At 38.2% G+C, this 20,330-nt stretch overlaps 1 long non-coding RNA gene across 1 annotated transcript in view; it reads left to right on the top strand.

Moving 5' to 3' along the window:
• Window positions 1–14,135: 14,135 nt before the first annotated feature.
• Window positions 14,136–20,330, top strand: part of LOC135448959 (uncharacterized) — a 29,054-nt gene continuing 22,859 nt past the window's right edge. The window contains exons 1-2 of the long non-coding RNA XR_010440617.1: window positions 14,136–14,226; window positions 14,947–15,080. This is a non-coding gene — a long non-coding RNA (uncharacterized LOC135448959). The remainder of the gene's footprint in view (window positions 14,227–14,946; window positions 15,081–20,330) is intronic.

Here is a 20,330-nt window from a genome sequence, read left to right as displayed (position 1 = left end):
GGCAGCCCCCCTTGTTTTGATGTTTTCGTGTTTTCTTAACCTTGATAAAGGGACCAGACAAGCGGAATGCTCATGGTAAATAAATTCTTGTTTATAACTCTGTCCATTTCAGTGAGGTGGAGATAGTAGGTGGGCAGTATCCTGTGTTAAATGAGTATAGAAGGAAAATAAACAGCCTACAACCTTCAACCTGTTTTAAGAACAAGGATATTTACAAGACTATGACATTAATGAACCTAAAGAATATTTATGACATTAATCAAAATCAACTAACTAACAGGTCACTTTAGGAAGGCCAAATTTTAACTATCTGGGTAGTGAAAATCTTGGAGCTTTTGAAAAAGAGAACCTAATTCTTTCATTGCATCAATTGTCTTAAATAAACAGTACACTAAAATGAGTCCTCATAATAAATACCAGCCTTTTAATGGTTTTCAACAGAAGGAAATGGAAAACATGGGTGAAATTAACCTGACAGATGAGGTAGCAGAGCTGCAATTTTAGAAGTAATATCCTTCCACAAGATCCAATAAAAATGAAACAGTCCTGTGTTTTTCTGTAGGCTCCTTATTTTATTTTCTATTGCTTTGACTGGCAAGCCCAAATATTTTAGCATGAATTTTATTACTGAGGAAAACAACATGATTATTTAATGAAGATTACATCAGAGATGCATCTCATACCTCTAATATCATAATATTAACTTAAGAAAAAAGTTTATCCAGCTGTTCTTATTAAAAACTCAGTAGATCAACAAGAAAACTGTAGCTATGGGTTTTTCTCCGTGTTTTTCTGAAATGAGCATTCACAGAAATTAGAATTTCTGCAAAGTATTTTTCCTTCACTAAATCTGAAATTTTTTATGAAGATTCCAGTGAAAAAATGTAGACACTGGTCAGAAATATATTCTTCTTCTATAGAAGTAGGACTAGATCTATGCCACCATTTCACCATTTTCCCTATTATGGTTATTGTGATGTAAAATGTTATTGGACCCCAGAATTGAACAGAATACTGATGACAAAAAGGAAAGGAAATCACAGAAATGTGTATTTTTGATTCATTTGCATTTTTGAAAATATTTTCCTTCTGAATTTACTGTGTGAATTCACACACTTGTTCTTTACACTGCAAGTGTAAAGAAGTATCTTTATTTACATTTCAGTCTACCAGAAGGACTGAAATGCAAATTTAGTCCAAACCTTTGAATGACCCTTTTTAAAAACACCAATCAGTGTCACAGACTTGCCTGGAGGTTGCCATCAAGGATAGCAAATTTCTTGGTATAGAAAATCTCAGGGAAACCTGAAATACAGGACACTTGCCAGAGTAAATACTATTTAAGATTCTTCTGGTTTGTGTACATATAATGATCATTAGAGCTTCAGGGATAGTTATTAAAAGAGAAAGAGTGAGCGCTAAGAGGACTCTGCTTGTTCCCTGACAGCATTACCTGGAGTTACCTAAGCACCAGAGCATGGTTCCATCAATAACTTCAATGTTAGAGACAGAGAAAAAAGAATAACTGTTTTTCTTTACTATATAGTCAAAGCATGGAAAGGAATCTGTTTCTTCATAGTGGAGGCAGTCCTTTATCCCTACTAAAACCAGCAGTGCAAATGTTTGCTACAACAGAAAATGTCTTAGGGGGTTTTATAATAGCTGCCCACTTCTCACTTAACAGAAATAAAATTGTTATAATTCCATGTAAACAGCCTTTCAGTCATGTGTCATATTCTAGTTAAGTCTGACCAGTACAGAATTTGATCTGTGAGAGGAGTCCAATGTAAGTGGCAGAATTGTTCCAGGAATAATCAATTAGGGTTTATGTTGAAAAATAAATAGGATGGATGTCATCTGCTGGGAAACACAACTGAGAAAAAGTAAGAACAGGAAATACCTGAACTGCAGGTCCCACATGATGAAAGAGCAACATTAAAGAATGTTTTTCTTGGCCTTCACTAAACAGATGCTTTCTCCAAAAGATGTTCCTTAATTAAAAGAAAAATGCCAGTATTCCCTTGATTTAAAAGAAAATAAATCATAACTGATACATTATAGACTACTTGTTTTCAGGTTTGAATTATCTATATGATCCTCTTAACCAGTATTGTAAAGCTTCTTAGCACCGAGAATATGCCACCAAACAGCAACCTCAGTAACCTTAGAGGCTTTTTGGGCCATGTTTCTGAATTAGGCTGAAGTTGTTTAGTGAAGATTGAAATTTTGTGGGCTCTGCTCAAAGAGAACATAACATTCTGCATCCCACACACAGAGATTCATGCAAAAATAGATATGGTTATTTCAAACTGCAAGAAATATAAATACTTCAATTCCAAACATTAGAGAACAAAATTAAGTACTTGTGCTCACACTTTCAACAGGAAGGGAAGAAATAATCACAGTTTACAGGAGGGTCTCTTTGCACCTGCAGTTTAGTTGCTGCAGTCCATCACCTCCACTACCTTTGAAAGTATACTATTTAAAAAATGTTAAGCCACGCTTACAAAGAACTCTGAGTGCTTCCTGTGCTGTCTCCTTGCTCAGTCTCAACCAGGGCTGGAATCTAATAACTCGGAACTAGTGATTTCCTGGCAGAATATTATATTTCAGCTTACAATCATTCTTTCTGGGAATTGAGGTAGTGCTGTGGAGAGCATTGAATCCATAACTGTGCAGGTTTGGATTAGATCTACTCTAATCTAATGTTTAAAAATAATATTTACCTTACTTTAGTGGAATTTTAGCCATTTCCTTTATTACTTTAATAATACTTCAGATATAGTTATAAACCCAGATGGGAAGGAAGAAAAAAAAGTCTCAGGAAAAATTAGGAACGAGATTTTTATATAAACGAGATTTTTTCCAGCATTCTGATAGACACATGTTTATATTTATATATGTATATGATATACAATCTATTATGAAGAAATAGTTTACTGCAAATATTTACATAAAGCATGTTGGCACCAGGGATTGCATACTATTTGACATATTCTGTTCTCATTATTGAAAAAATATTGGTGCTTTCTAATGTACTGTTGATAAGAAGGCAACCACAATATTAATCTTCCAGACTAGCACTCCAAATTTCCTTCACAAGAGACAACACAAAATGCATTCATATTTTTCTATTCTTATACCAGATCCATATAAATCTAGCAAGCACCAACTTATTTTCACCAGCCCTGAAACGGTTTGACTGGATGCAGCCTGGAGATTTATGAATACCACTGTAAGGATCAAAGTTTGTTGTCACCATGTCTGGTTAACACAGGCAATTATTAAAAGGAAGGAGAAAACTATTTGTGCCAGAACTTGGACCCTTTAATAACTCAGAGTCCTATGTTTAGCACAGAACAAGGAATTACAACACACAATATTTTGAGGCTTTATTTCCAGTCATTTTATTCCATTCAGGATTTCAAATAGAAATCCTAAGCTGCCACAGGTTTTGTTTTTGCATGAACAGTTCTTCCACAAACAGGGCAGAAATTACTTTCAGACAGGAATCATTATTTAAATAACACATGATTCCACCTAGTTACAAATACACTGGCAGAGCAAGAAAATTAAATTGGGGGGGAAGACTTGGCATATTTCATCAGTTCAAAGAATTATGAAATGAAGTTTTAGAGGATCTGCAAACCCAAAACACCACAAAGGTCGCCTATCCATGCCTATTTATTCTACTATGCTTAATGACAAATTTTGCAAGCAAACTGTTTGGTAAGAGCTTCATCCTGAAGAAATGAAAATAACAATAGTAAAACTCAACAGTTATATAAAATCATATATGTTTAGAGATACACAATTTAAATTATGAGGTTTTTCCTCAAAGAAAAAACCATTCAAATTGCTACTGAGTGGAAAAGGGAGGCAGCTCAAATTACTTGGGGTGATTCAAGTTCACACCTTTCTCAGGGGTAAAAAAGAGTTCACAGTCATTCCTCAAAATCCGGAGAATTATATAATCAGTCTTGGGTCTCTGTCCAACCTGGAATTCATTTTTTCCCTGGCTCCTTGTTTTCAGGACGCTCATTTCTCTTCTGCAAGAGAGAATCTTAGATCCACTTTCATCCCTGTAATGCTTACTGGCCTCAATCCCCTCATTGTCCCTTTGATTTCACACTTGGAGCCTCTTTGAGGCAGTTCCCAGCCTGTCCATATATTTCTGTGGGCAATATTCTTTCAGAACACCTGGTTTTGGCAATCACCTTGAGTAAAGCTGAGGACATAATTAGGTCCTCCATGGGCCCTGATATGTACAAGATCTACACAGCCCCTTACCAGGATGGAAGAAAAGTTCTGAAATTAAAATAGTCAGTCCCTGGAGTTTTAGAAAATGTGGGCTTTGCCTAAATTTTCTATTTGGCCACAACTTTCAGAAGACATTAAGTAGCAGTGGGTCCATTAAAAGCATGTTTATGTCTTCTACATAAAAGAGTGAAGATGTTCAGAAGACCTCTGAAGTGAAAGTGGGCAGACTTAACTCATCAAAATTCTTTTCAGTTACTTAGGGAGTTTTATTCTTATACAGACTTCAGCATTACCAATACTAGAGAGCTCTAGAGGATACAGGAATTAAGGAATACCATCAAGGAACTACAGCCATACTTCTCAGACTCTTGATGGTTTTTAATACATCTTAACAGTATTAAAGCTGAGGGGAAATGATATTTAATTTCCTTTTGTTCACTATCTTTATTTTTAAGATACCATGGAAAGTTATGGGAGACTTGTCCCAGCTTTTGGAGACCCAGTCTATCATAAATCCTTAAACTTACGTGTTAGTCTTCTTAACAGACCGTTGCCTTCAATTTTCTTGTGTTTCAGCATTTCCTGATACCATCAGAGACCACAGGTGAAGTGTTGAAATAAAGCAAGAGTTTTCTCCTGATGAGATGTCCAGACAGACATGACTAAGGAGATGAGCAGCTACCCATATCCTACTTATAAGGTTCCATTGTTATATTACCCAGCACAGGGGAATTTCGTCCAATCTGTTTAATTAATTTTAGTACTTACATTTCATGCTAATTATTTTTCCCCACCTCAATGTATTGTGAGCTGAGGATTTTTTAAGAGAATCATTAGAATACTCTCAGTAATATTTTGGGGAAAAAAAAGGAAAAGGAAAAAAAATGAAAACATTTGGCACTGTCTTTATTTTAAATTATATTTGTTTAACTAACATCTAAGAGTAATTGTAGCCACATTGTTTCTTCTGTGGTAATTGTCCATAAAAGAGTGGAACAACAGGGTGAAGGAATGGATCACCCAAAGATCTACCCAAATACTAAAACTAGCCCTTCTTTATACTGAGGGTGGCAGAGCACTGGCTGCTGAGGGAGGTTGTGGAGTCTCCTCATCTGGAGAGACAAAACCCAGCTGGACACGTTCCTGTGTCACCTGCCCTAGGTAACTCTCCTTGGCAGAGGGAGTGGACTTGATCTTCAGAGTCCCTTCCAAACCTGGCTACTCTGTGATTGTGCAGTATCTGAAATACAAGAGTACATTTTTTTCTGTCTCACAGGTTTTTTTTCCCTTAGCTCCAGTGCAAGTACGTCTTTCAAACCATCTGGAAGGCTGAGAAACAGCTGACAAAGTGAATTTTCTTTTCTGTGCAAAATATTTAACTAAAAATGGTTTCGTTTTCATCTACTTTCTTCATGCAAAGCAAAGATAGATAACCATACTTCAGAAGAATTCCAGCTGTGTTAGTTTGAAGGTCATCTTTTGAAAACTATGTGTAGTATGTGTCCTGTATGCTTCTATACACAATTATTACTTTCCTTGGTTTTGTTAGCATGTCCTAACTATCAACCGCAACTCCTGTTTTGCTTGGCAAGCCTCCCAACAGTCAACAGATGTTTTCTCCCTCCTATTTCTTCCCTGAGCAAATGACTTCCAAATGATATCATCTCTCCTTGAACATAGGGTGACTCCCTTTGTCCTGGGGTTCTCTTCTGAACCCTGGTGTTTAGAAACTTAGTTAATAAAAAGGACCCATTTTCTGAGACGGTGCAAACTTTGTGTCTACAAAATTATACTATGGACCACCAAGGCAAACAGGCAGTATAGCCAACCAAGCTTACCTTTAAAAAGTCGGAAGGCAAGAGTCTCATTTATGAAAATCTGCAATTCATAATGGGTTTGCATGGCATGCTTCTCTGCCCAACAAAATACATTTACCTGCTGGAAAGCTTTATTTGATAAGTGATTTGGTGCTTGCCACACACTGTCCTACAATTGCCTGTAAGAGCCACTAAGATTCAGAGAATATGCATTGATCATCTGATGCTACTTCCTTTTGTAATTTCTTTAGAGGAGGCAACATATGATATGAAAAGAAAATCAAGACTTCTCAAGCTTGGGCTGAGTTGAAATATCACAATTAAGTCATCTAACTTTTTCATGCTAAAGGTCTAAAAGCAAAACAGGTATTTATTGGAGTTAACCTTCTAGACCAGAAAAATAATCAAGAGAGGGTATTTTTCAATTAGCACTTATTATTGTTAAGAATCCTCGATATCTTTTAAGACTCAGCTGAGCTTTTTTTATTCATCTAGAAATCTCAGTTAGTTAAAAGTACAGTTTTGCAATCTGTGTTTGAAATATGTGTTTGATAAAGTACAGTAGATACACTTTCAGGAAGGGACATAATTTTGAGCCTTTGAAAATGACATATTTCAATGTACATTTGGACAATAAACTTCACAGTTGGGTAGGGCATGGTGCTAATAACCCCAAGGTCATGGGTTTGATCCTCATATGGGCCATTCACTGAACAGTTGGACGCAGTGATCCCTCTGGGGCCCTTCCAACTCAGGATATTCTGTGATTTCTGTGATTTTTGTGACTTCTCTCTCTCCAAGCAAATGTGATATGCAAACTCAGCACACAGGAGTGTCATGGTTTGAGCCTGGCACAGAGCCAGTGCCCCCCATGAAAATGCCTCACCCTGGTGTCTGCTGTGAGATGTGACCAGGAATAAGCAAAACAGGCTCTAACTTAAACATAAAGACCACTTTATTACTTAAACTACAGGGAAATAGGGAGAGACTATAAGGAAAAAGAAGAAAAAAGAATTGAAAACCTTACAAAAAAACCATTTTCCTCCTCCCCACCACCTGACTTTCCCAATCCAATACATTCTCTCAAAAAATACCAACTGCCCAGCCCGGCACGACACTTTAGTATACTCAAACTGCAGTTCATGAAGAGGAAAAGGAGTCCTTCTTGTTCCATAGGCTTCTGGAAACACACTGAAAACCTCGGATGCTTCCTTGTCACTTCGGCACCGCCCGGAAAGTCCATTTGCCGCTTGTGACATGTTCCTTCCATGCCCAGTGCTCTCACCACCGAGACATGGCCAGAGCTGCTTTTAGGGTGGTCTTTCAAGGATGCCTTGTCTCACTCCAAAAAGGCACAGTCTCTGCTTTTGGGACAACTGTCCCCCCCATATTTTTCCAACCCCCTGGGGCCGGGGGGTCCTCACGAATGAACCCTCCTGGTTTTGAGGCACTGCCTCCCCCTAAATGCAGTCTGTGTCACAGGAACAACTGAGTCCATGGCTACAAGAAAAGTCCAGCCGAAAGGCCACTCCAAATCATCTCTCCCCATCCAATCATCTCCACAATCTCCGGGCCAAAGTCCTTATCTCATCTCATCTCTCATCTCCCTTCTTATTCAGCTTCGAGGAGGATTAGCATTTTTTGCAAGGCCCCAATCATGCAAGAAAGGGTTAAAAGTTTTCAGTCTCTGTCTGTCCTGGGAGGAGATGATACTCTCACACGTGCTGCTGCTGCGGCCGGCCGGGCTCTCTCTTCCTCCCCCCTTCTCCTCCTGGGGGGGGGGGGGGGGGGGGGGGGGGGGCTGGCTGCCCGATGTCTCGATGTCTCTTGGGGCTCCGCCACCCTTCCATCCTTGGAGCCCCCCCCGAAGCCCCCTCTGTCCAGGCCCCAGGCCTTACCGCATGGCTGGCCCCTCCCCCGCCCAGCAGCAGCGGGCCGGGCGGGGGAGGGAGATCTGAACTCCTCGCCCGACGAGGTCCAAAGAGGAAGTGCCAGGGCAGTGCCCTGCTTTTAACCCCTGTGTATTCTCGGAGGTGTGTCCAAACCCCACTGGCTACACCAGGTGTCAGTATGAAACCCAAAACCTTCATTGGTTTGACCACAGCTTCCCAGAATTCCCAACTTCTTCCTGGTCAAACCATGACAAGGAGGAAGGAACTTTTGAAGAAAGAAGGATTCTGTATACCTTATATCTTACTCTCCTAGTTTTCCAGCAAGAGTTATGGCTGTTTAAAGCAGAAGACTCAATTCTCTTACATAAAGTTACTCTTTCAGGCCATCTGGTGTCTGCAGAACTTCTTATAACTGTCCTCATAACTGCCCTCTCCCTGTGCAACATGCATCCTCTGGCCTGGAGGTCCAAGTGTTCAACATAAATAACTGTCCTCATAACTGCCCTCTCCCTGTGCAACATGCATCCTCTGGCCTGGAGGTCCAAGTGTTCAACATAAATCTTAGACAAGATGAGGAGAAACCCTTCTTTGAGAATTTTCCATTGCCTGAGATTGTCTGCAATGGTGTAATGATACCATTTGAGCTGGTAGGGTCTTTCTCTCTCTGAAGAGCTGCTCTTTGCTGAATACAAAAACCCATCTCTACCAGGTACACTCTGACATTATACTTGACTTTATTTCTTTATTTTTAAAATCCTTTACTGACGTTGGCAAATCCTAACCACAGTCCTGTGAGTGACTGGCATGTTATGAGACCAGAAAAAGGTGCAGAACAATAAAAAAATTACTTATCCAGACCACTGAGACAGACAGCATTTCAGATTTGAAGTAAGAAGCAGAAATTTCTGGATGTCAACTACATAATCAACTACAGATTCTCTTCAAATAATACATACAGAATCCAAAGGCAAAAGACCAATAGTGACTTACTGCAGGCTCAGGTACAGCAGAAAGTTTTCTAAGACTGCAAATTCTGGGATGTTATCAGTAACCTTGGCCTGGCTGCTTCCTTTAACCCACACCTAAGGTGTGGAAAACCAGTCTGACTGCTTCCAAACCAGTGTTGGTTTGGCAAAAGCTCATTCTGTGGTGAGGAGGGGCCCTCACAAACAGCAGCTGTCTGTCCATCCTTCCCGTGGCAGTGGGAGCAGCAATCCCTACTTTCCATGGTCTTTCCCTATAACAGACTTCCTGGACATCTGTCCCTATGTTTCCTGTGGCAGGGCCCTCCCCTGAGACAGCAAAATTCATGTTCTTCTACATTGCTGAGAAGCACTGGGCCAGTTCTGCTTGAGAATCACAATTTTTAATGACCAGTAAGCAGTTACTTTCAAATTCATCACTCTTTATTCCTAAAGACACCAATGTAAGGAAAACCACAAGGTGCCAAGTCTTAGTAGCTAATAATCTGATTCACTGTCTCCGCCTTTCACCATGGTTGGAATCTTAGACTCTAGTTTTACTGCTCTTCAGGGACCTCTGACACATCTTTGAGGTCTGTGTTGAGATTAAACAAAAGAAATTTGTGAGCATGGACCACCTACACAGCGTTAAACCATTTGAAATTAAATACTTTTCTGATTATGCAGTGTTAAAATCCTTACTGTTATTACGGTTTAGCTTATTCTGGATTGCAAATTCTCAATTTTGTTTAGCATATAAAGGTAAAGCCCGGAATCAGTCAAGCCATTTTTCACTGTAAGTAATTGTTCTTCCATTTGATATACACTAGGAATCATCTCTCGGCAAGGTTTTCCCTCATCATTAGGTTTTGTTCTCATAACAGAGCTGTTGGATTTGAAACAAAAATGTGGTTCTCTAACCACAAAAATCCAACAAGGAGCACAAAGTAAAAGAATCCTTAAAAGGCTTCTGGTTTTGGTTTTAATTTTAAATATAGTATTAGTAAAGCACTTTTAAAATTAGATATGTCAGAAATCTACAAACAGAGCACCTAATATAAATGGAATGTAGCTTAAAATCTCAAGTCTTCATATGCAGGCTTCATATGCAGCTACTTCAAAAGTATAATTTTGAACATCAAAAATGCAAGGATGAGGAGAAAAGTTATATATACTTATTCCTTCCCATCTCCTCTTTGTAGAAAATGCTGGCATAACCCTTCAAAGCTCTGGTGTATTCTGAAGAATTTATTACCTTCAAGTTCATTAAATGATCTGCAAATTTTAGTAAAATTTTGTGCTAATGTCTAATAAAATAACAGATCTCAGAAAAATGAAGTTACCAATCATTCTAAAAATACGTTTTGTATTTTATTGTGACTGATCCAGAATTAAGGTATAAAACCCCCTTCACATTAGTTTTAACATATGAGTTTAGGGCTCCTGTGCTGCTTCCTTAACTGTTTGTTATGAACTTGAAATGTTACCCCCTTCACTAAATCACATTGTATTGCCATTGTGCTTGGTAATCTATTGGTATATGTTTCATTATGTTATATTCTAGAAGAAAACAGATTACTGAGAAAGACACAATGTTTTCTACAAATGCATGTTTGATAAATGTTTTTTAGAAATCAAATTAAAAATCCCAGGAATCTTTATAGCTTCTTTTCATTCCATGACATTCAAAGATTTCTTTCTAGTCATCTGGGGGCATTTCAATAAAGTGGATAGTCACACAAATCCATATTTCTGAGCTCACTGACTTTAACAGAGCTACACAAAAGAAAAAAATGGCCTCTTTTTGCTAATAAAATGCTAGATAAAAGGAGTCACATGAAGTCAAAAAATCCCTAATTCAAGCTGTACCCCACAGTCCGAATTTATCCTCTTCAGTGTTTTCCTGATCCACTTGGCCCAAGATGTATGAGATAATGAAAGACTTGTGGGACAGTCATGACTACATTTCTACACCCCCATTCCACAGAAAATGCATCTCATTCATAGAAGAAAACCATGAAGATAGCTAGGCTCAGAATTTGCTATGTATAACAATCAAAAACGGTCCTGAAAAGATGTGTTGATAATTGTGAGAAAAAAATATTTGAATATCTTATTGGTGGTGTGCCAGATACATGCTCCACTTACTTTTTTCTCAGACAGAGGTTTTCTTAGTTAGAAGATTTCCTTGCCCACGTAACTGCTTTATTTCTTCCAATTTCTGCCTCTCATAAGCTATCTAAAATGCAGAGCAATGGCACTCTCCGTGCATCTCAGCATATCACTTCTCCATCTGTCCAAATCAGGTGCCTGTCCAGACTAAAATGAAGCTTTTCACTGTTGCATATCTAGACTTAATTCTGAAGGAAATCCAGTGGTGTGAATAATGGGATGTGCAACTGCATCTGACTGTTACACAGAATCAAAATGCTGCTTGGGCATGTGCCCATCACCAGCTTAATGCATGGCAGGAAGTCCTAGACCTCTTTCATAGTGCCGGTGTAGCTGCTGTCTCTCACAGATGCCTCTTGCAGAAGTCAGACAGATCCTGTCAGATCCTCTTCTGGAGACCATTTGTCACAATCCCCTAAAATCTCGTCAGCAATACAAATTCAATTACCACTCATGGTGCCATTAATTGCCTTATTTCTTATTTAAAAAAGCAAGCATTGAGCTTTCTCTCTAATAGGTAGTCTTGGCTGTTAAATACAGTTCACCATGATTTAAGCAGTTCTGAATAATCTTTCACCATGTTCTCACTACAGATAAATGCTATTTCATGTCTAATTAAGATGCTCAAATTAGACTTTACCTTTCCTGAGATAAACAGAATTTTGGCAGTTTAATATCTGCTATGAGAAATTAATTAGACTTTCATTTTTTCTGGATTTAGAATAGTTCTGCTTCCAAATTACTTATAGGTTACTTAAGCTATTTATTCATTCTCTGAAAAAAAATTTTGCTTTTTCACATATGTACCAACAGCTTCATTGCATGCTCCATGGTCCTCAAATTGTGAGATATATAGTAAAATATAGTTCTCTGGTTAAGAATATAGTACAACCAAACAACAGCACTCCTGAACTGTCCTAGATTTTTTTAGTCAGAAATCTATTATTTTGTCAATGAGTTTTGGAACTCATTTTCCTCGTCAGTCTGTTCTTGAATTTCGCATTGTTCACCTATAGGCTTTGAAATATCACAAAATGCATTGGTTTATATCTGATGCCATGTCTGACATTTTTCATAATAATTTCTCATTTCATGCCACCATCATCACTTCTGCTGTGGCAAAAACTGGAGGAACAACAAAGCAAGGTTAGAAGACATTTTGCCAAACAGTCTGATGTACACTTCAACTAGAAACACTGCCCTAGAAAAGGGAACAAAATTGGAGTTACAACTATACAGCTTTGCAATACCAAAACCACCAAAAACACCAATGACGGAGACAGACTTATGCACAGCTTTCTCTGTCTACTCCCATACTCAGTCCTCTTCCATGAGCACTTCCAGGAAAAAAATTCAATGTCTACAAAAACTGCAGATTTGGAAATACCCAATGATAGTCTCCACAATAGAATCATCTAGGTGAAGTTCAGGGCCAAAAGACTCAGCACATGACTCTTAATACAAAATTAAATCTTTGACCCTTTCCACACAAGTATACACATACACAGCTGTCAAGATTATTATCTGCTCTCTTTACCTTTCTACATTTCAAAGTTTTAGGATACATTTGGTTTCTTGGAAAGCATCTTACTGAATATCTGCATCACAAACAAACCTGAAGAAAATGTAGAGGCCTAATTTTATTTTTAGGGACTGCCAACAGAAGGCATACAAATATGCTTTCTTCAATATTGACACGAGTGCCTAGACTCAGGGAACAAAAAGTGTAAGAAATTTTCCAGATGGACCAAAACACCCTGTTACTTGTTTAGAATCTCGCAACACAAACACTTCGGGTCTAACAGCTGCCAGAATGGGTGTGTTTGTGTGTGGTGCACGCATATGTGTGTGTATCTCTCCCTTTTTTTGCTCTGTCTTTTCCTATTTTTGTAGAGCCTGCTCTCTGGCTTTACTTTTTTGCAGCAGTTTTTGCCAATCCAAAATATGTAGACACTAAGTTAAATCACTCGTTTTGTTTATGTGGCAACAAGTTCAGACTTCTTGCCGAAAAATGTTCTTGGCTTTGGACAAAGCAGGCTTTGAGATGCTTCCATCTGTTTTGAATACACCACAAATCGTAGTATGGAAACCATTGCTCTCAACTGGTAGCCAATTTGCTGAATAAACCTATATTAAAAAAAATCAGTATGATTCAACTGCAGACTATTTTCATATTTTTATATAATTTATTTCAAAGGAATCCAGTCCTTATATGGAAGAACTTTAAATACTTAGGTATTTTCTTGCTGGGAATAGGGTGAAGTAAGTAACAAAGATTTAAATTCATAAATTGGTATTACCAGTGAGGGGAAAAGGTTCAGGCTCTTGATGTTCTTACATAGTATTTCTCATAATGGGGCCTGAGCAGTGTTGCAAAGGTAAGCTTTCAATCTCTCAGCAATTTCACTTCTTTGTGTCTTCTACTACTCCTTGGAGAATTTGAGAGAATTTGTGAGTCAACAGTATACACAGTCTTGGACAAAGGAGGATATTAACTGCTTTGCCTTTTGTGTGTTGTGGCAATCTTGGCACATCTTTCTACTCTTCCTCTTTTCTCACTCCCATTGTGATTTCCACTTCTAGTTTTGGAAAGAGACAAGGGTTTCTTTAACAAGATGTATAGATAGCGCCAGCAATAAGGACTCCCAAACAAAACTGTTTTCAAACACATTTCCTTTGGACCCCAGGAGATTATAATCATAGCATATCTCAAGCTGGAATGGACCCATAAAGATGGTCAAGTCCAATTATCTGTTCCTCACAGGGAGTTCCATCTTTCAAGACAGTCAGCAAAATGTGATTTGTGCATTTGATTTTACATGAAAACTAACTAGAGGATTTACTCAAAAGCGCAGAGGAGACACAGTAATAAAACCTTGAGCAATTTTTTCAAATATATCTTTCAACCCACAGCATTGGTGCCCACATTCTTCTTCTAAAATCCAGAATAGAGTGGGAATGTGTTCTAACTTATCTACATTATGCAAAACTGAATCTTTCTGATAGGTATTTCTGTCTTGCGTTCCCTTCCAGGCATGGTCTGTTTTCAGAGACACAGCAAACCAAAAATACACAAAGTCCAGAAGTCAAGAGCCAGAAGCAAGGGATTCTGTGACTGTTGTGGTAAATTGCCTGGGATAAATGTCGTGTCTTATGGCTGTGTTCCAAATTTATTGCAGAAGAACCTGGCTTAGGAGAGCCAGGTGATGGAGAAGGCACCTCATACTGCAGCACCTAGTAATAATTCCTAATTTTACTCCAAGGCAGATGTAATATAAATGATTCAGCTGAGCTTGAGAATATCCTGAAGTTTGAACTTTTCAATAGTCCAACTACATTGTTGAAAAAACCAAGCTGCAAGCAAAGGCTGGGCTGACATGCAACAGAGCTGTTAATGAGTACAAAACATTGGTTTCCATACGCAATATTTAAAATATACCAGGAGAAAATCACTGGAACAAGGATCTTTACTATAGGTTTGCAGTCATTTTCAGTCAGCTCTGTCAGCCATTATGTTATCCTCAATTCTTTTTTATGCCTAGCCAAAATTTAGAATTATTTGAGGACTGCATATATGTATTCAGTAAAGAGGAAACAAAATCCTGTTCCTTCATTTTTGCATGATTTAACTCAAAGATTCCCTCTTATTCTATCTACGTGTTTTTTATGGTTGCAGATGTTGTGAAGTATAACCTCAGATGATGCAGAAGTAATATCTATAAGTATGCAAAATTAAATCAAATCTTGGAGGTGCTGGTGCTAACAACTGGCCTGTGATGCTAGCTTTATTCTCTTTTCTATGTTTCTACTTCATCCTGTCTCCTGGTGTTGCCTGAACAAAAGCTCTGAGAAGCAAGAGGCAGCTTTGCTCTGCACCTGGGCTGGAGCTGCTCCTCCCCTCAGCAGAGAGCAGGACACGAGGGTGCTGCTGCACGTGTGGAACAAGTGGCAATCTGCAGTGCTGAGAGGAGCACGAGGTAGGTACCGGCTGCATACTCTAAAGATATAAAGGAGAAAAGATCTCAATTCCTCTACCATGTGTTTGCCAAGATACCCTTGGAAGAACAGACCCAAGGAATGTTAGGATAAGAATTCAATTCGATTCACAAACCCTCATCATATCTTTCACTCTTTGGGCAAAGTATTGGTTAGTATTCAACACTTGTTCATCCTTTCTGCTATCAATACTATTACAAATTTAACTGATGAGATCTTTCATTGTTAAATTGCCAATGCTATTACAGTTTGCTCCCTGGGTGGGGACTTGTTTCTCTTTCTCTTTCCAATAAATTACACTTTTTAAAAAATATTTTTTGTAATTTCTTCTAAGGACAACATCTCATACCTTCATAACACCCAAACCATGAAGTAAGGAACTAGTAATTAAACCATTAAACCCTCTCACTTCTCTAAATTTGAATAGTATGTGTTAGAGAGACCAGAAGGTATTCTTATACAATGAACTGATTCATTGACTCACTTATTTTGAGCCATGAACATCACATATATAAACTTTATTCAGTTTTAAGCATAACTCAAACCCTTTTGCCTCTGTTTAGGATTGGTACAAAATGACCTTACATGAGTAACTTCTCAACGCAGTAAATCTCTCATGCCATAAAAAGAAACTTTCAAGTGACTTCCTAATGTGCTGTAATTTACACTTCATCATCTCTGAATATTTCCCAACAGACATCACTACTTATATCTCCAGTTAGATATATCAAAGAAGGCATTTTCTGCTACATTCCTAGATTTCTATTAACTTGGCGCTGTCATTGTAATCTGTAACTTTACTGAGGCTTTGCTCCAGTTTGGCACTCAGCTGGATCTAGTAGTCTGATCTGGAAGAAGGTCGAGGCTCTGATGTTTACGATTGCACCCTTATAAGGCATCTTGGTTCACTTCCAATTATTGCTATTTCTATAAAGCTTTCATATTTTTATGAATTATTTGTGCCATCAAACCAAGAACTCTCATTGTTGATAGTATCACAATGTTATTAGGTAAGAAATAACATCTAACATCTCAACTTCCATGTGCCTCCACAGAGTGAGAAGTGAAGAATTCCTCTGTTCTTCCCCACAAGCAGATAGCAGGAATATATATAGGCTGTGCACAATGTACAAGCAAAGCTGAGCTCCTGGGCTTTCAGCAAGTTGTCAGCTTGTGCTTACTCACACAGTGCTCCTCCACAAGCCTGTTTTACAACACATATCCTTACACTCAAACCTGCTGAACCTCAGAAGGCAATAGGGTTTTTTTATCCTGAAGTTCTGAATTGTAATGGAAGTGAGGGAGGGGAAAACTTGAAAGAAAAAACCCAAGTTAAAAGAGGGCCTGTCCTTCCACTAGGCTGGAGCAGAGCACGCTCTCCCCAGGTAACACTTGGCACAAGCATGGCTGTGACTTTTTCCCTCCTTTTTCAACCAAACACATTTTCACCACAATCTCCTAGCAGTCTTTCTAATCACTTCCAGATCAAAAATGTAACAAAAGTGCTTATTTTTCTGCCATGGGCTTCTGCTGCTCAGGCTATGACAGTACCTCAGTAGACCAGGGCAAACAGGGCTTTTTTTCTGTGTACACCATGTGCTCATGGAGTTCTTTCCAATAAGGGTCTGTAACCACTGCAACACAAATTATTTATATGAGCATATTGGAAAGTGATAGCATCACCCAGACATATCTGTCTGCTAACCCAACATGCCAAATGGGTACCTACAGTGACATTCAGAGCTTTGCCAGTAGTATACCTGCTATCTAGACATAAGAGTAAGCTGTGCACATTATTTACCTAATATAAATCCTAACTTTTGTTCTGATCTGTCCACATCTTCAGGTTGAAATACTATCCAGGCAGTGGTATTTAGAAGTTATATATGTCTATGATTCATTTTTCATGCAGACAGAATATTATTATAAATTTCAGTGAGAAGAGGGAGGTTTAATTTTGAGTGGTAATTTTATAATCAGAAAAAATATTCAAAATGCTAAAGTATCTAACTGTTTTTTACAGGCAGCTCATCAGAACTGACTGAGAAAAGGTGACAACATAAAATTTTAAATCATGTAAACTTACAATAGGTTTTTTCAAAGTAGTTCTAAACAAAGCGTTCTGGCTTCCCTTTTTCTTCTCTAATGCGCTGTTCCTGTGAATGCAGTTTGCTTTGCATGCTTTGTTCTCTTTTCCTACAGCAACACCTACTGTTAAAAATACAACTGGAATTTTCAGTTACAAGTCCACGAGGTTATTTTTAAGTAACCACTAGCAGTTCAAACATTCAAAGTGATCCTAATCCTGTTATACAATGTGTTTTGTTTCCCCAACAACCTTTTTAGGAAGCGATCTCCTATCTAAACTTCTCTCTGAGTGCAAAAGACACGAATTAGAGATTTTTAGAAAATCCTGAACCTGATTGAAATATCTGAACTGACATTCCACCCTGCAGTAGGTCAGTGACAAAACTCAAGATGTGGACTAAGAGTTTTTAAATCCAGCACCCAACCTGACTTAAAATCAAAATATTAAAATAAAGAACAGATATTCAAAGAAGATCATTTTAATAAAAAATAAAGCCATCTTATTAAATTTGATCTGGTTTTAATTAAGGATTTCAGTTTCAGGGAAGTTTGATCCCAGGTTTTGGATGCAATTCTATCCTTAATTTCACCTAAGCTGTGAGGAAAAGTTTAGTTTTATAATTAGTGTTCATGCTTTGAAGAAAAATTATATAGAGCACAAAACAGAGACCTACAGAAAGCCCAAGTACAGTGTCCATTCTTGTAAAAAGTTAAGTGAATATTTATAATAGAATAACAAAAAACATGTACTTGGTGACTATTAGATTGTTTTGACAGAAGGTTGGTTCACAGCTTCTGTTCCCAGATTTATAGAAACTGACAGCAGAGCTAGCACTATTTCTTGTTTTGAGAAAATGTATTCTATGTTTCTCTGTGACTAAGGTCACTGTGTGTCATCATGTTCCCTAGAGCATGCTGCGAGCAAAGTTCAGCTCCAAGAAGCCCGTTAGCAGACTGTTTTTCTGAAGTCATGTTCTATGTCTGTCTTTTATACCTAGAAGAATTCACAAGTTTATATACAGAAACACTCTGTGACTGTGTCATACTTTGTCTGAATTTGAATTACTCATGTATTCAAAAGATAAGCTGTTTAAATGAAACACATCATTTGATTTGAGCCAGCTGAAAAAACAGAATCTTTTATTCTCAGAAGTTCCTACAATGGATTTTTGCTAGCTGTTAAAGATTAAAAAATCTTTTAAAATCTCACAAATACTTAGAAAAGAAAAGCACTTTTCATTGTCCTCCTCAATCTTCCCTGATCCTTTGCATATGAATCTATATTTCTTTATGCATTGGCCTGACAGGTCATGAAGATGTGAATTTCCAGAGGCACAGTGAGGAAGACTGAATAACAGGATCAGTGAATAGATGGCAGCCCAGTAACACCACTGGCTGTCTGGGCCAGCCAACAGCTCTTAACACTTTCTGTTAACTTTCCCTTGTCTGAACTGCCATAGATGCATTGATCTGCATATCCAAGCAATCTGTGTTTACCCATTTAGTCATGAGAGAAAAGGATATGTATTACATACATTGGAACAGGTTGCCCAGGGAAGTTGTGGATGCCCTGTCCCTGGAAATGTTCAAGGCCAGGTTGGATGAGGCTTTGAGCAATGTGGCCTAGTGGAAGATGCCCCTGGCCATGGGAAGTGAGGTGGAACTAGATTATCTTTAAAGAACTCTTCCAATCCAAATCTTTACATGATTCTGCAATTTTTGTGGACTCATGATGACAGTCCTTAGCAATCCCATCTAATATAATGTACTCCTCAAAACCTGACTTTTGTCACATTCATGTAGCAAAATACTCACAGCTCAAACTGGAAAAACCCCTAAATTTTCAAGTTCCCTACAGGGAAATGCAAGAAATATACATCACAGCCCTGTACAGAGGCTGCTTTTTTCTATGAAAAGTAATTTCACTATGGATGAAGCAATTTCCTTGTTCAAATTGCCATATCAAACCAGACTCAACTAAAATATAGAAGACACATAGAAGCTGAACTGCAGGCCATACCCTACCCTAACCATTTACATTGTTTTCCCTTGTATAGTAGACTTCAAAAATATCTTTATATAAGAAATTGTCACAGGCCTGGTTAATGATCTATATGTCCTTTGAAGCCAACTCAAACTATCCCTTCTCAGCAGGAGAATTTGTGCATATAAAGAGGAATTTTCATGTCTATGAAGTAGTTTAGGCTTATTCCACAGGGAATGCAAATTTCATAAAATTTTATCTATGGACAGTGTGCAATATTCACCACGATTTTACTGCAGCATAATAATGAATAATCATGTCACGAGATTAGGTCTGGCACAGATCACAATGTGCTGCGAGTTTACAACTTATGGAGTTACTTCTTTAACTCAGCTGCTAAAAGTGGAGTTAGAACTTGAAAGAAAACCTGCTGCAGTCCATGTGAAAATTTCCACTGACTTCAATATGCTTTAGTATAAGCCTTTTCAGCTGAGCGTCTCCAGTGGAGTTCAACTGATGAAAGCATTTGTATGTGGATGTGATTTGCTATGTAAACATATGATGGAATATGCTTTCTGTGGATTCTTTGGCTGGGGACAAAGAATCTGGTAAACATTCACCCCCTTCAGACTGCAGTTTCAGCAACTGAAAGTTTTGTTTTTTCTGAGAACTGTGTGAACAGAAGCTAAAGTTCATAATAGCTCTCTAAACACTACTGTCTGGTTTCTGTTAACATTTCCATTACCACGGTTTCTCAGATAGTTTCACAACAATGCTAAATTCCCAAGGATGCATTAGGAAAAGATATGAGCTCCCGGTGAGTGGGGTTTTTTTACTGCACAGCTCAAGTGTCACACTAGAGATAGATTTTCACTTAGACACTCACCTAGGAAGAGCAGAATCACCGAGGGAGTCAAGTCTGGCCAGTAATGACCATGCAATAAAATTGCAGGAGGAACAAAGGCTGAATGCCTACCTGTTGTCAAGAAATGGTCTTGAGATAGCGGTGCATGGCTTATCAGAAAGGAATGTTGTGAGAACTCTTTGTGTACTTGAGTTTCCACAGATGCACACAGATAAATCTATTTACTTGTTATGACTGAACCTTGGTAGACATAACTAAACTATCTAGTATGACCAAGAATCTTAATTTTTAAAT

Source organism: Zonotrichia leucophrys, chromosome 5 (assembly GCF_028769735.1).
Source record: "Zonotrichia leucophrys gambelii isolate GWCS_2022_RI chromosome 5, RI_Zleu_2.0, whole genome shotgun sequence".
Lineage (NCBI taxonomy): Eukaryota > Metazoa > Chordata > Aves > Passeriformes > Passerellidae > Zonotrichia > Zonotrichia leucophrys.
The sequence above is the reverse complement of the archived record's forward strand: the minus strand, read 5'-3'. Positions and strand labels throughout refer to the sequence as shown.